Source organism: Schistocerca cancellata, chromosome 10 (assembly GCF_023864275.1).
Source record: "Schistocerca cancellata isolate TAMUIC-IGC-003103 chromosome 10, iqSchCanc2.1, whole genome shotgun sequence".
Lineage (NCBI taxonomy): Eukaryota > Metazoa > Arthropoda > Insecta > Orthoptera > Acrididae > Schistocerca > Schistocerca cancellata.
This window is the reverse complement of record NC_064635.1, coordinates 85,495,279-85,509,406: the sequence shown is the minus strand read 5'-3', so window position 1 is coordinate 85,509,406 and position 14,128 is coordinate 85,495,279. Positions and strand designations below refer to the sequence as shown.

At 42.1% G+C, this 14,128-nt stretch overlaps 1 protein-coding gene across 1 annotated transcript in view; it reads left to right on the top strand.

Annotated features, from left to right (window-relative positions):
* Positions 1-14,128, top strand: part of LOC126106148 (uncharacterized) — a 155,868-nt gene that overhangs the window by 1,144 nt on the left and 140,596 nt on the right. The gene's annotated exons all lie outside the window — the stretch shown is intronic.

The following is a 14,128-nucleotide window of genomic DNA, read 5'->3' as shown; positions in this document are numbered from 1 at the left end:
GCGCTTCCGGACTGAACCGCCTAGAACCTCTCGGCCACCGCGGCCGGCCCAACCCTGCCCAATCTAACCCAGGCATGTTCGATAGCGTTCATATATGGGGAACATGTTGGCCACTCTAATCGAGTGATTCCGTTACCCAGAACGAAGTTGGAAGTTATCACAAGATGTGCACGATGGGGAGAGGGCGGGGGGGGGGGGGGGGGACGAATTGTCGTCCACGAAGACGAATGTCTCGCCAATATGCTGCCGAAATGGTTGCACTATCGGTTGCAGGATGCCATTCACGTATACGTATCTTACAGCCGTTCCGGCGCTATCCATAACCACCACAGGCGTACGTCGGCCCCACATAACGCCATCCCAAAACAGCAGGGAACCTCCACCTTGCTGCACTCATTGGGTGGGGTGTCTAAGGCGTTCAGCCTGACCGGGCTGCCTCCAAACACGTCTCCGACGATTGTCTGGCTGCAGGCATATGTAACACTCATCGGTGAAGAGCATGTGATGCCAATCCTGAACGATCCAGTGAGCATGTTTTTGGGCCCATCTGTTCAAAATGTGTTCAAATGTGTGTGAAATCTTATGGGACTTAACTGCTAAGGTCATCAGTCCCTAAGCTTACACACTACTGAACCTAAATTATCCTAACACACACGCCCATGCCCGAGGAAGGACTCTAACCTCTGCCGGGACCTGGGCCCATTTGTGCCGCGCTGCATGGTGTCGTGGTTGCAAAGAGAGACCTCCCCATGGACGTCGGGAGAGACATTGTGCATCATGCTGCCTATTGTGCACAGTTTGAGTCGTAACACGATGTCCTGTGGCCACACAAAAAGCATTATTCAACATGGTGGCGTTGCTGTGCGGGTTCCTCCGAGCCATAATCCGTACGTTACGGTGATCCACTGCAGTATTAGCGGTTGGGCGGCCTGAGTGAGGCATGTCATCGACAGTTCGTGTCTCTCTGTATCTCTTCCATGTCCGAACAACACTGTTTTGGGTCACTCAGAGACTCCTGGACACTTCCCTTGTCGAGAGCCCTTCCTGGCACAAATTAACATTGCGGATGCGATCGAACCGCGGTATTGACCGTTGAAAGGTGGCTACACTGAGCCACAGCGCCAAAAATCGCGCCAGAGAGAGTATTGTTCCGCCGCCTCCACTGGCAGTGCGTGTTGAGAGGTAGTGGCAAGCAGTTCTTGCCGAGAAGTTGTGGTGGATACTGATTGTAGCTGAAGTCAGAGTGAGATGCGGTAGTGGAGAGTGTTGTTCCATGTTTATGCAGTTATTTGATGGGAGAGATAGCAGATGTTGTTCCAATGGAGATATTGTAATGATCTGAGTGCTTTTCGTCAATATAAATTAAGGTAACTAACTACTGTTCTATCTCTCTGAAGCGTTAGATTGGGGGTGAAAAAGTGAAATGAAAATTGGTTTAATTTTACGACGCTGTAGAGTACGAAGCCAAATTTTAGAACGAAACTGTGATCCATTATCTGATATAACCTTATCAACATGACCCACTTCTTTAAGAAAATGTTTGATGAAAGCATTAGATACTGAACGAGCTGTTGCTTTGCGTAACGGAGTAAAACACACATATTTTGATGTCAACTCCACTGCTACGAAAATGTACGCAAAACCATTAGTAGAACGAACCACTGGACCGAACAAATCAACTGCAGCCATGTCCTTTAATTTTGCTGGAATGATAGGAAACAATGGTGCTCTGTGAGAAACTGTCGGCGGTTTAGCCTTTTGACATAATTTGCATTTGGCAAGAACAAATCGAATACGTTTTTCCATATTATTGAAGTAGCAATTTTCTCGTAATTTATGAAAGAATTTTGTGGGACCAAAGTGTGCATAACTGAAATGCGTATCCCAAATCAGCTTATTAACCCACTCATCAGGAATACAAACTAACCAAACAGAGTTGTCGACCGATTTTCGTTTAAAAAGAATGTCATTGCGAACTAAATAATGCTGTCTAATCGCTACGCTTTCCTTTCTCCTCCACTTCACCTTAATGTCCTTCCAGATTGGATCCTTATTTTGCTCCTTAGCGATATCCTGGAGCGAAGACGAAATAAAGTTCTCAAACGCAACACCTTGAATATACATCAAACAATAATTGTTTTCCTTGCAGTCCTCTTCAGCACTTTGTTTCAAACCCATAGGTGCACGTGATAAAGCATCAGCAACAATATTTGAAGAACCCTGTATGTAAACAATACTAAAATCAAATTCCTGTAGGTACAACGCCCATCGTGACAATCTGCCGTGAGTTAATTTTGTTGACATAAGAAATTCCAGAGCTCGATGATCGGTGTAAACCTTAGTATGTCTGCCAAACAAAAACGTGCGAAATTTTGTAAAAGCCCAAACAACAGCCAAAGCTTCAAGTTCCGTTATCGAATAATTCTTTTCTGATTTAGAAAGAACACGACTTCCAAATGCAATAGTTTTCTGGACTACAACGCCGTCTTCTTCTATCTCTTGAAATAAATGTGCACCTAGGCCTTTGTATGATGAATCCGTCGCCAAACAAAAATCTTTAGATAAATCCGGGTGTGAAAGAAGTGGAGCAGCAACTAAAGCATCACGAAGCTGTTCGAATTCTGACTGAGCTTCCTCATCACAACACCAATTAGATTTCTTTCCGGATAGTTCACATAAACGAGGTGTGGCCAAATTGTCCAATCTAACAAAGCGTCTAAGAAAATTACAGACACCAAGAAAACTACGAACATCACGTTTTGTGGTAGGAACAGCATAATTACGAATAGCGTCAAGTTTTTCTGGATCAGGAAGAATACCTTCTGTAGAAATAATGTGACCGAGAAATTTCACCTGAGAACGACCAAATTCGGATTTTTCTAAGTTCACTGTAATGCCAACTCTTGCAAAAATACGTAACAATGAATCCAAAATTTTGTTGTGCTCACTCCAAGAATGTTTAGCAATAAGAATGTCGTCAACATATGAAGTAATATTGTCACGAAGATAAACAGGTAAAATTTCGTTTAAACTACGAATGAATGCTGCTGAAGATACAGTAAGTCCAAACGGTAATTTCCGAAACTGGTAACAGTTACCAAAGGCTAGAAAGGCCGTATATTTTCTACAATCAGGGTGGAGTTCTATTTGCCAAAAGCTTGCGCGCATATCAATCGTGGATAAAACTTTAATTCCATGAAAATGTTGAAGAAGTTCATCTAAATTTTGTGGACGGTCAGTTTCAGGAATGATGATATTATTTATCTGTCTGGAATCCAGAACCAAACGAATCGACCCATCTTTTTTAAGAACAACGTGTAATGGGCTGGTATAAGGACTGACTGCAGGCTCAATAATGCCCTGATCTAACATGTACTGAAGTTCATTCTTAACCTTGTCTCTGTAAGCCAAAGGAATAGCGTACGTTTTCCCGCGAAATGGTGTGTGTTCTTTTACTTTAAATAAATATTGTAAGCCTTGTATAGTTCCCGTGTGATGACTAAACACTGTAGCATGCGAAGTCAAAATTTGGTGCAGCTCTTCTCTTGCAACGTCATCTGGCACTTCAGCTTTCTTAACCTTTTCATTAATTAGTTCTTCGCTATTAATTATGTCATCCATCGCGTCTCTGTATCTATTGTCATTGTCATGAATAAACACATTGTCGTCATAATGCTCAACGAAAACATCAGAAGTAAGAAACCTTAAACATTTTGTATCTGACTCAGATCTTGTTAAACACTCAAAAAATTTCAAACATTTCGGCATTCCGGCAACAGTCAAATTCACACTTCCTTCTTTAAAGTTTAAAATTGCCTTATGTGCGTTAAGAAACTCCATACCTAATATAATTTGTGTACTGAGTAATGGAACAATAATAAAATTAGCAGAAAATTCGTATCCTTGACAATTGAAATTTAGGTTGGTCTGTTGTTTAACTTCTACACCTTTTCCAGAAATCGCTCCTCGAATTGTAGTTTTAGAAATAGGTAACACAGGACAGGCAATAGTCCTTTCACATATACGAAAAACTGATTCACTAATGACGTTCAATGGGCTCCCAGAATCTAAAACTGCAGTGAACTTATTCTTACCCACACATACTTCAATAACAGGATGTAAAAATGCGTCTACATTATTTTCCTTTTCGTCTAACAAAATGTCTCTCATGTCTTCCAGGCGTACGTAGTGTAAAGTCGTAGTGTCAATACTTTCTGAACCGTCTATATTGCTGCCAGAAGCCGAAGCTGCAAGTCATTGTCGATTGTTTGCGTCACGTCTTTGATTATTCGCGTCATTTCGCGGATCCATTTCTACGATTTGCACTTGTCTCTCTGAAGTTCTGTCACGTGGAGGATGCCAGTTAGGTCCCTCCTGTCTGTTAGATACAAATTCTTGGTTGTGTCTGTTATTAAAATTTCTGTTTTCCTGTCTGTCTGCATAACTACTTCTTGTGTAATTTCGACTGTCACTTCTGAAATTATTGTTGTATCTACTACCCTGGTTATTTCTGTAGTAAGAATTTCTATTACTGTATGAATAATTTCTGTCTTGATGATACCGATTACTGTTTCCGTATGATTGATCATTCCGGTAGGAATTACCGTTATTATAACTGTCTGTGTAATTTCTGTTAGAACGTCTGTTATTGTCATAAGGCTGGTATCCATTGTCCTGTCTGTTTCGTCTGTCATTCTCAAAATTACCGCTATAACGTCCGTTCCGATCACTATCCCTTTTCTCTGAAAATCTATCATAATTACTGTTACTGAAAAAATTACAGGTAGTCCCGTCGTCATTGTCGTACTCGAGTTCTTGCAGCAAAGTCTTAAAAGTCTCAATGTCGTCTTTACATCTTCCGGCTAAAGCAATTTGTCTTATGGATTGTGGCAGCTTGGTTAAACAAATACGAATTAATTCAGTCGGGCTATAAGGGTTGGAAAGGAACTGATTCTTTCGAATCATGTCTTCAAAATATTCCGCTGGCGTGCGGAATTCAGACTGTTTGAAATTACGCTGCATAATCAGACTATGTTTGACTCTGTCTTGTGTGTTTTCGGACCAATATGCCGATAAAAATGCATGATAAAAATCATTCAGATTATTACAATCTCTAATGAGTGCGCGCATCCGCGTCGCCGGTTCGTTTTCTAAATATCCACACATAAATTCCAGTTTGTGACTTAGTGGCCAATTTGGTGGGAGTGCGTACATAAATTGATCTAACCATGCACATGGATGTATGTCATTCTTAGAATTGCGGAAGATCTTAAATTTCCGAACAGTCAAAAAGTGTTTATAGTCAAAGTTTTCGCCTCGTGGCGACAGAGACCTACCGCGTCTGTCCCAGTCCGAATGTCGATTATTGTCAAGTTCGCGCGCCTGGCGCTCTCTTGTTGCTTCTCGTAAATGAAACAAATTATTTTCCTCAAACCCTTCTGCTATCTGTGATTCTAAATTTCTTCTGCTGTCTTTTCCTGCGATTTCGCCTTCAATCTGTTTGACTTGCTTTTTTAAAGCCTCAACTTCCCTTTTCACGCGTTCATTAAATTTTCCCTGATTTTCAACATGTTTATTTATGCTCTGGTACTCTTCAGTTTCTGAAAATGGCAATGGAGCTGTGTCATCTGAATCTCTGTCCCCATTTAAACTAAGATTTGTCAATTTATCTGAAATCTCCTCCACTCTTTCCGATAAGTCACCAATTTGTTCTTTCTGTTTATTTACGTCTTCCGTAAGTGTCGCGACTCGCGTTTCAGTATTAACGCATTTAGTAGTTAACTGTTCATACTGTTGTGTTAGGTTATTTAGTCTGTCATTTGGTACGGATTCCTCGATTCTCTCAAATATTTCTTCCTTATCTTTTGCACGTTGTAAATTTAACTCTGAAAATTTCTGTACTATCACGCGGTCTCTTTCTTCCTGTTCTCTATCCTGTTCCCTTTGTCTAATCTCTACTGCAACTAATCTATTATTGTGAGAATTCAAAATCGGTTGTACTTCTTCTCTGATTTCTTTCTTTAATTCATCTTTCATATTTTTGAAACATGTCCCTATTTGTGAATCTAGCCGTGTTTCCAAAGTTCCCATCTCGGTTTTAATTGTTCCTATCTCTGTTTTTAATTCAGATCCTAACTGCGATCCCAATGAGTCTAACCGTGTTTCCATATCAGTTTTAATTTCAGATCGTAACTGTGATCCCAGTGAGTCTAACCGTATTTTCATTGTTTCCCTATCTGTTTTTAATTCAGATCTAAACTGTGTTTCCATTCGTGCTCCCAAATTTAATATAGCACCCATCAACTGCTCCATATCAGCCGGTTCGAACTTCTTTTCGCCCCTAACATTTCCCACAAAACCAGTTTCCTTCGTCATAGCTGTAAAGCTATCTGTGTTCGATACTGTTCCAGAATCTTCTATCGTTACTCTCGTATTCTGTGAATTTTCTGATTGAGAAAAACCTTGAACTGGTTCCGGACTATTTTCCCGACTTATTACATTGTTTTCCACTTCATTATCCATCATACTGTTGTCCTGTGTTGGCGAGTTCGCCATGTCAACAATTTCGTTATTCTCACTATTCATGATTTTTGCCTTTTTCATTGATCGCGTAATCATTTACAAAATATACAAAACTCGTCACTATATGAAAATTACACACAATGACTCTTTATCTCCAACAATACCATTTACATGAAATGTTTCCCTCAAACACGATTAACGAACAATTGAAATAATTGCACTAGATGGTCAAACGCGTATACAAGACAACAAAATTAAATTATGAAATACCATTGGAAGAATGACAATTACCAAACCTACATATGCAATCTAGACTACAATTACTAAACTACAGATTACTACAACAATACTACTGTCTACTATTTTTACAATCAGAAGATTCCAAGGGACGATCCGAAGCAGCGGTCGCCACGTGCATGGGGGCTTAATAAAATGAATTATGAAAATACTTTTTAATTTTCTGTCGCTGTATGTCCGATTACGCAAGTCTCGTAAACGGCTGGCCCTGACTAGTATTATTACGCTATCTGACTGCATAGAACAATAACAAAGAATGAAATGAAATTTCTGTTAGCAAAATTAATTAATTAAGTCCCCAGCAACTATAAAATCTACGAAACCAACAAAGCACAAGTGTAGCTGTTCTGTATGTGGTAGTATGACTCAACGCACATCTGGCACAGTTCTTTTTCAACAAGACAAGAATTTTTAAATACCAATTATACTGACGTGATAAAACAAAATTAGAAATACTATAATTGTGCAAGAAAACCAAAATTACACTCTAATACAAGAACACAAGCCAGATGCTTTGTTGACTGAACCTGTAATGAAGCATTATTCAGGACACACAAATAATAAGAAAATAAAGAACAGTAGTTAGTTACCTTAATTTATATTGACGAAAAGCACTCAGATCATTACAATATCTCCATTGGAACAACATCTGCTATCTCTCCCATCAAATAACTGCATAAACATGGAACAACACTCTCCACTACCGCATCTCACTCTGACTTCAGCTACAATCAGTATCCACCACAACTTCTCGGCAAGAACTGCTTGCCACTACCTCTCAACACGCACTGCCAGTGGAGGCGGCGGAACAATACTCTCTCTGGCGCGATTTTTGGCGCTGTGGCTCAGTGTAGCCACCTTTCACCGTCTAGGCATGGTTGAACTACAGACAACACGAGCCGTGTACCTCCTTCCTGGTGGAAAGACTGGAACTTATCGGCTGTCGGACGCCCTCTGCCTAATAGGTATTGCTCATGCACAGTTGTTTGCATCTTTGTTGGGGTAAGTGACATCTCTGAAGATTCAAAGGGACGGTGTCTGTGATATAATATGCACAGTCAACGTCTGTCTTCAGGAGATGGGTGATGCAAAACTTTTTTTGATGTGCGTAGCTTTTTTGTCCGTCTTTGGAACAAAATACATCTCTGAATCTGCGTATCAGCGATCCGACAGTTTGTTCCTACATTTGTCGAGGTATGTTGCACTAGATGCCTATGCACAGGTCATATAATTGGCGTAAACAACTGGCCGCTGATTGCTTATACGGTGATGGCGCCCCAGATTATTTCAATAGGATCCATATCAGGCGAATTTGGTCGCGAAGACATCAACGCGAGTTGACCATAATGCTCCTCAAACCACTGTAGCTCCCTTCTGGCTCCTAGATGCGGACAATTACACTGCTGAGAGAAGTCATCGCCGTCGGGAAAGTCAGGAAGCCTGAAGGGATGCAGGTGGTTCACAGCTGTCAGCGTGTCTTCCATCGCTGCTAAAGCTGCCACGCAAGCGCAGGAGAATATTACCCATACCATTATACTGCTCCCACCACCCTGCACCCATGGCACGCCGCCGTTCACCTCGACGACAGCATTTGTGGAGACGACCCAGGACGTAGCAAACGTGTGATTCACCCAAAAAGCCACATGTTTCCATTGATCTTAGAAGTAGATACCTTAGGGGTTGCGAAGCAACTCAAATCGCTTGATACGGGCAAGTCTTCAGGTCCAGATTGTATACCGATTAGGTTCCTTTCAGATTACGCTGATACAATAGCTCCCTACTTAGCAATCATATACAACCGCTCGCTCACCGAAAGATCTGTATCTACAGATTGGAAAATTGCGCAGGTCGCACCAGTGTTTAAGAAGGGTAGTAGGAGTAATCCATCGAACTACAGGCCTATATCATTGACGTCAGTTTGCGGTAGGGTTTTGGAGCATATACTGTATTCAAACATTATGAATCACCTCCAAGGGAACGATCTATTGATACGTAATCAGCATGGTTTCAGAAAACGTCGTGCAACACAGCTAGCTCTTTATTCGCACGCAGCTATCGACAGGGGATCTCAAGTTGATTCTGTATTTGTAGATTTCCGGAAAGCTTTTGACACCGTTCTTCACAAGCGACTTCTAATCAAGCTGCGGGCCTATGGGGTATCGTCTCAGTTGTGCGACTGGATTCGTGATTTCCTGTCAGGAAGGTCGCAGTTCGTAGTAATAGACGGCAAATCATCGAGTAAAATTGAAGTGATATCGGGTGTTCCCCAGGGAAGCGTCCTGGGACCTCTGCTGTTCCTGATCTATATAAATGATCTGGGTGACAATCTGAGCAGTTCTCTTAGGTTGTTCGCAGATGATGCTGTGATTTACCGTCTAGTAAGGTCATCCGAAGAGCAGTATCAGTTGCAAAGCGATTTAGAAAAGATTGCTGTATGGTGTGGCACGTGGCAGTTGACGCTAAATAACAGAAAGTGTGAGGTGATCCACATGAGTTCCAAAAGAAATCTGTTGGAATTCGATTACTCGATAAATAGTACAATTCTCAAGGCTGTCAATTCAACTTAGTTCCTGGGTGTTAAAATTACGAACAACTTCAGTTGGAAAGACCACATAGATAATATTGTGGGGAAGGCGAGCCAAAGGCTGCGTTTCATTGACAGGACACTTAGAAGATGCGACAAGTCCGCTAGAGAGACAGCTTACACTACACTCGTTCGTCCTCTGTTAGAATATTGCTGCGCGGTGTGGGATCCTTACCAGGTGGGATTGACGGAGGACATCAAGAGGATGCAAAAAAGGTCAGCTCGTTTTGTATTATCACGTAATAGGGGAGAGAGTGTGGCAGATATGATACGCGAGTTGGGATGGAAGTCATTAAAGCAAAGACGTTTTTCGTCGCGGCGAGATCTAGTTACGAAATTTCAGTCACCAACTTTCTCTTCCGAATGCGAAAATATGTTGTTGAGCCCATCCTAAAGGTAGGAATGATCATCAAAATAAAATAAGAGAAATCAGAGCTCGAACAGAAAGGTTTAGGTGTTTTTCCCGCGCTCTGTTCGGGAGTGGAATGGTAGAGAGATAGTATGATTGTGGTTCGATGAACCCTCTGCCAAGCACTTAAACGTGAATTGCAGAGTTGCACCTACATCACGTATTCTCTGACAGCCAATGAATGTTCAGTAGCGTTCTGAGCGCTCTGCTCTGAATGACGTAGCTTATGCGAGCATTGAACTTAACTTTAGCGAGTTTTATTCCATTTGTTGCGAGCTGTAGTCGCTGAATTTGGTCGTATGTGATACAGTCCGCATAAGCAACCGAGAGACTTAATTTGCATGACGTATGCTTTCTTGAAGCGGAATGCACGCTTATGCATGTACGGCAACTATCGTTTGGTATATGAAGTCTTCACGGGTTGTCAGCCGAGTAGCGTCGTCGTCTCGTAGCAACGTTTCGATGGAATGCGGCTCCGTGCAGATGATGGAGACGCATTCCATCGAAACGTTGCTACGAGACGACGACGCTACTCGGCTGACAACCCGTGAAGACTTCATATATGAAATTCGCCGAGAAAGTCTGCACTCTCATATAACTATCGTTTGGAATCGTCAACAACGCAATCCTCGTTCGTGCCTCGACATGCGCCAACTGACGTCGTTTGTGGATCGGACTATAGCATTGTGCCCTTTCGGCAGAGATGCCACAGATCACCATCTATCCTACTTTACACAGTGGGCAAGCCTCCGAACCCCGCGTTCTGGCCGGCCGGAGTGGCCGCGCGGTTCTAGGCGCTACAGTCTGGAACCGCGAGACCGCTACGGTCGCAGGTTCGAATCCTGCCCCGGGCATGCACGTGTGTGATATCCTTAGGTCAGTTGCGGCCGCCGCAACTACGTCAATCAATGTTGAAGTGCAGATCGCTGCAGATGTCGCTGTAATCTCCTGGCGAAGTTCCTCCAGCGTGCTTGGCTGACGTAGATAGACGTTATCTTTCACAGTTCTCCACAAGTAAAAGTCCATAGCTGTTAGAACTGGCGACCCTGGTCTACTGACTGGTTTGATGCGGCCCGCCACGAATTCCTTTAATGTGCTAACCTCTTCATCTCACAGTAGCACTTGCAACCTACGTCCTCAATTATTTGCTTGACGTATCCCAATCTCTGTCTTCCTCTACAGTTTTTGCCCTCTACAGCTCCCTCTAGTACCACGGATGTCATTCCCTCTTGTCTTAGCAGATGTCCTATCATCCTGTCCCTTCTCCTTATCAGTGTTTTCCACATATTCCTTTCCTCTCCGATTCTGCGTAGAACCTCCTCATTCCTTACCTTATCAGTCCACCTAATTTTCAACATTCGTCTATAGCACCACATCTCAAATGCTTCGACTCTGTTCTTTTCCCTCAGTCCATGTTTCGCAACCATACAATGTTGTACTCCAGACGTACATCCTCAGAAATTTCTTCCTCAAATTAAGGCCGGTATTTGATATTAGTAGACTTCTCTTGGCCATTCTCATTACCTTCGTCTTTCTCCTATTTATTCTCAAACCATACTGTGTACTCATTAAACTGTTCATTCCGTTCAGCAGATCATTTAATTCTTCTTCACTTTCACTCAGGATAGCAATGTCATCAGCGAATCGTATCATTGATATCCTTTCACCTTGTATTTTAATTCCACTCCTGAACCTTTCTTTTATTTCCATCATTGCTTCCTCGATGTACAGATTGAAGAGTAGGGGCGAAAGGCTACGGCCTTGTCTTACACCCTTCCTAATACGAGCACTTCGTTCTTGATCGTCCACTCTTATTATTCCCTCTTCGTTGTTGTACATATTGTATATGACCCGTCTCTCCCTATAGCTTACCCCTACTTTTTTCAGAATCTCGAACAGCTTGCACCATTTTATATTGTCGAACGCTTTTTCCAGGTCGACAATTCCTATGAAAGTGTCTTGCGTTTTCTTTGGCCTTGCTTCCATTATTAGCCGTAACGTCAGAATTGTCTCTCTCGTCCCTTTACTTTTCCTAAAGCCAAACTGATCGTCACCTAGCGCATTCTCAATTTTCTTTTCCATTCTTCTGTATATTATTCTTGTAAGCAGCTTCGATGCATGAGCTGTTAAGCTGATTGTGCGATAATTCTCGCACTTGTCAGCTCTTGCCGTCTTCGGAATTGTGTGGATGATGCTTTTCCGAAAGTCAGATGGTATATCGCCAGACTCATATATTCTACACACCATCGTGAATAGTCGTTTTGTTGCCACTTCCCCCAATGATTTTAGAAATTCTGATGGAATGTTATCTATCCCTTCTTCCTTATTTGACCGTAAGTCCTTCAAAGCTCTTTTAAATTCCGATTCTAATACTGGATCCCCTATCTCTTCTAAATCGACTCCTGTTTATTCTTCTATCACATCTGACAAATCTTCACCCTCATAGAGGCTTCCAATGTATTCTTTCCACCTATCTGCTCTCTCCTGCCCGCATCTCGTGGTCGTGCGGTAGCTTTCTCGCTTCCCACGCCCGGGTTCCCGGGTTCGATTCCCGGCGGGGTCAGGGTGTTGTGTGCTGTCCTTAGGTTAGTTAGGTTTAAGTAGTTCTAAGTTCTAGGGGACTGCTGACCATAGATGTTAAGTCCCATAGTGCTCAGAGCCATTTGAACCATTTGCTCTCTCCTCTGCATTTAACAGTGGAATTCCTGTTGTACTCTTAATGTTACCACCGTTGCTTTTAATGTCACCAAAGGTTGTTTTGACTTTCCTGTATGCTGAGTCTGCCCTTCCGACAATCATATCTTTTTCGATGTCTTCACATTTTTCCTGCAGCCATTTCGTCTTAGCTTCCCTGCACTTCCTATTTATTTCATTCCTCAGCGACTTGTATTTCTGTATTCCTGATTTTCCCGGAACATGTTTGTACTTCCTCCTTTCATCAATCAACTGAAGTATTTCTACTGTTACCCATGGTTTCTTCGCAGCTACCTTCTTTGTACCTATGTTTTCCTTCCCAACTTCTGTGATGGCCCTTTTTTAGAGATGTCCATTCCTCTTCAACTGTACTGCCTACTGCGCTATTCCTTATTGCTGTATCTATAGCGTTAGAGAACTTCAAACGTATCTCGTCATTCCTTAGTACTTCCGTATCCCACTTCTTTGCGTATTGATTCTTCCTGACTAATGTCTTGAACTTCAGCCTGCTCTTCATCACTACTATATTGTGATCTGAGTCTATATCTGCTGCTAGGTACGCCTTACAATCCAGTATCTGATTTCGGAATCTCTGTTTGACCATGATGTAATCTAATTGAAATCTTCCCGTATCTCCCAGCCTTTTCCAAGTATACCTCCTCCTCTTGTGATTCTTGAACAGGGTTTTCGCTGTTACTAGCTGAAACTTGTTACAGAACTCAATTAGTCTTTCTCCTCTTTCATTTCTTGTCCCAAGCCCATATTCTCCTGTAACCTTTTCTTCTACTCCTTCCCCTACAACTGCGTTCCAGTCGTCCATGACTATTAGATTTTCGTCCCTATTTACATACTGCATTACCCTTTCAATATCGTCATACACTTTCTCTATCTGTTCATCTTCATCTTACGACGTCGGCATGTATACCTGAACTATCGTTGTCGGTGTTGGTCTGCTGTCGATTCTGATTAGAACAACCTGGTCACTGAACTGTTCACAGTAACACACCTTCTGCCCTACCTTCCTATTCATAACGAATCCTACACCTGTTATACCATTTTCTGCTGCTGTTGATATTACCTGATACTCATCCGACCAGAAATGCTTGTCTTCCTTCCACTTCACTATCAAACTTGAAATACTACTTTACGATACATTTTCGTTGCTTGAATGCCAAGCGTGCTCCAGCCATCTTGTTTTCTCAATAACGAGATCAAAGTACTAACATCTGTTGAGCCAAAGACCATACTACAACACACTCGTAACCCAAATCGAACGAAAATATCGATATCTCGATAGAGCCTGACAAAGAGTCTATACATTTTCTGGCAGACTCTGTGTTTTGGCTGATTAGCGTACGACATCTTTAGAAATAACAATATTATGCGTCTGCACTCTTGTTAAATGTACGACGATGGTTTGATAAGTCTGGCAAGGAACCAAGTAAAAAACTCACGTTAATTCTCAACATAATCTCTTTGGGAGATACCCACGTTGTCTAGTGGTCCTACAGCTCTTTCGTCCCATCGGAAAAATAGGTTCTGTCAAACTCTGGAGTATTCTCGTTGGCTGCAACTATCACATCCTCATTTGATGAAAACATCTCTCCAGTATGCCAAAGTTT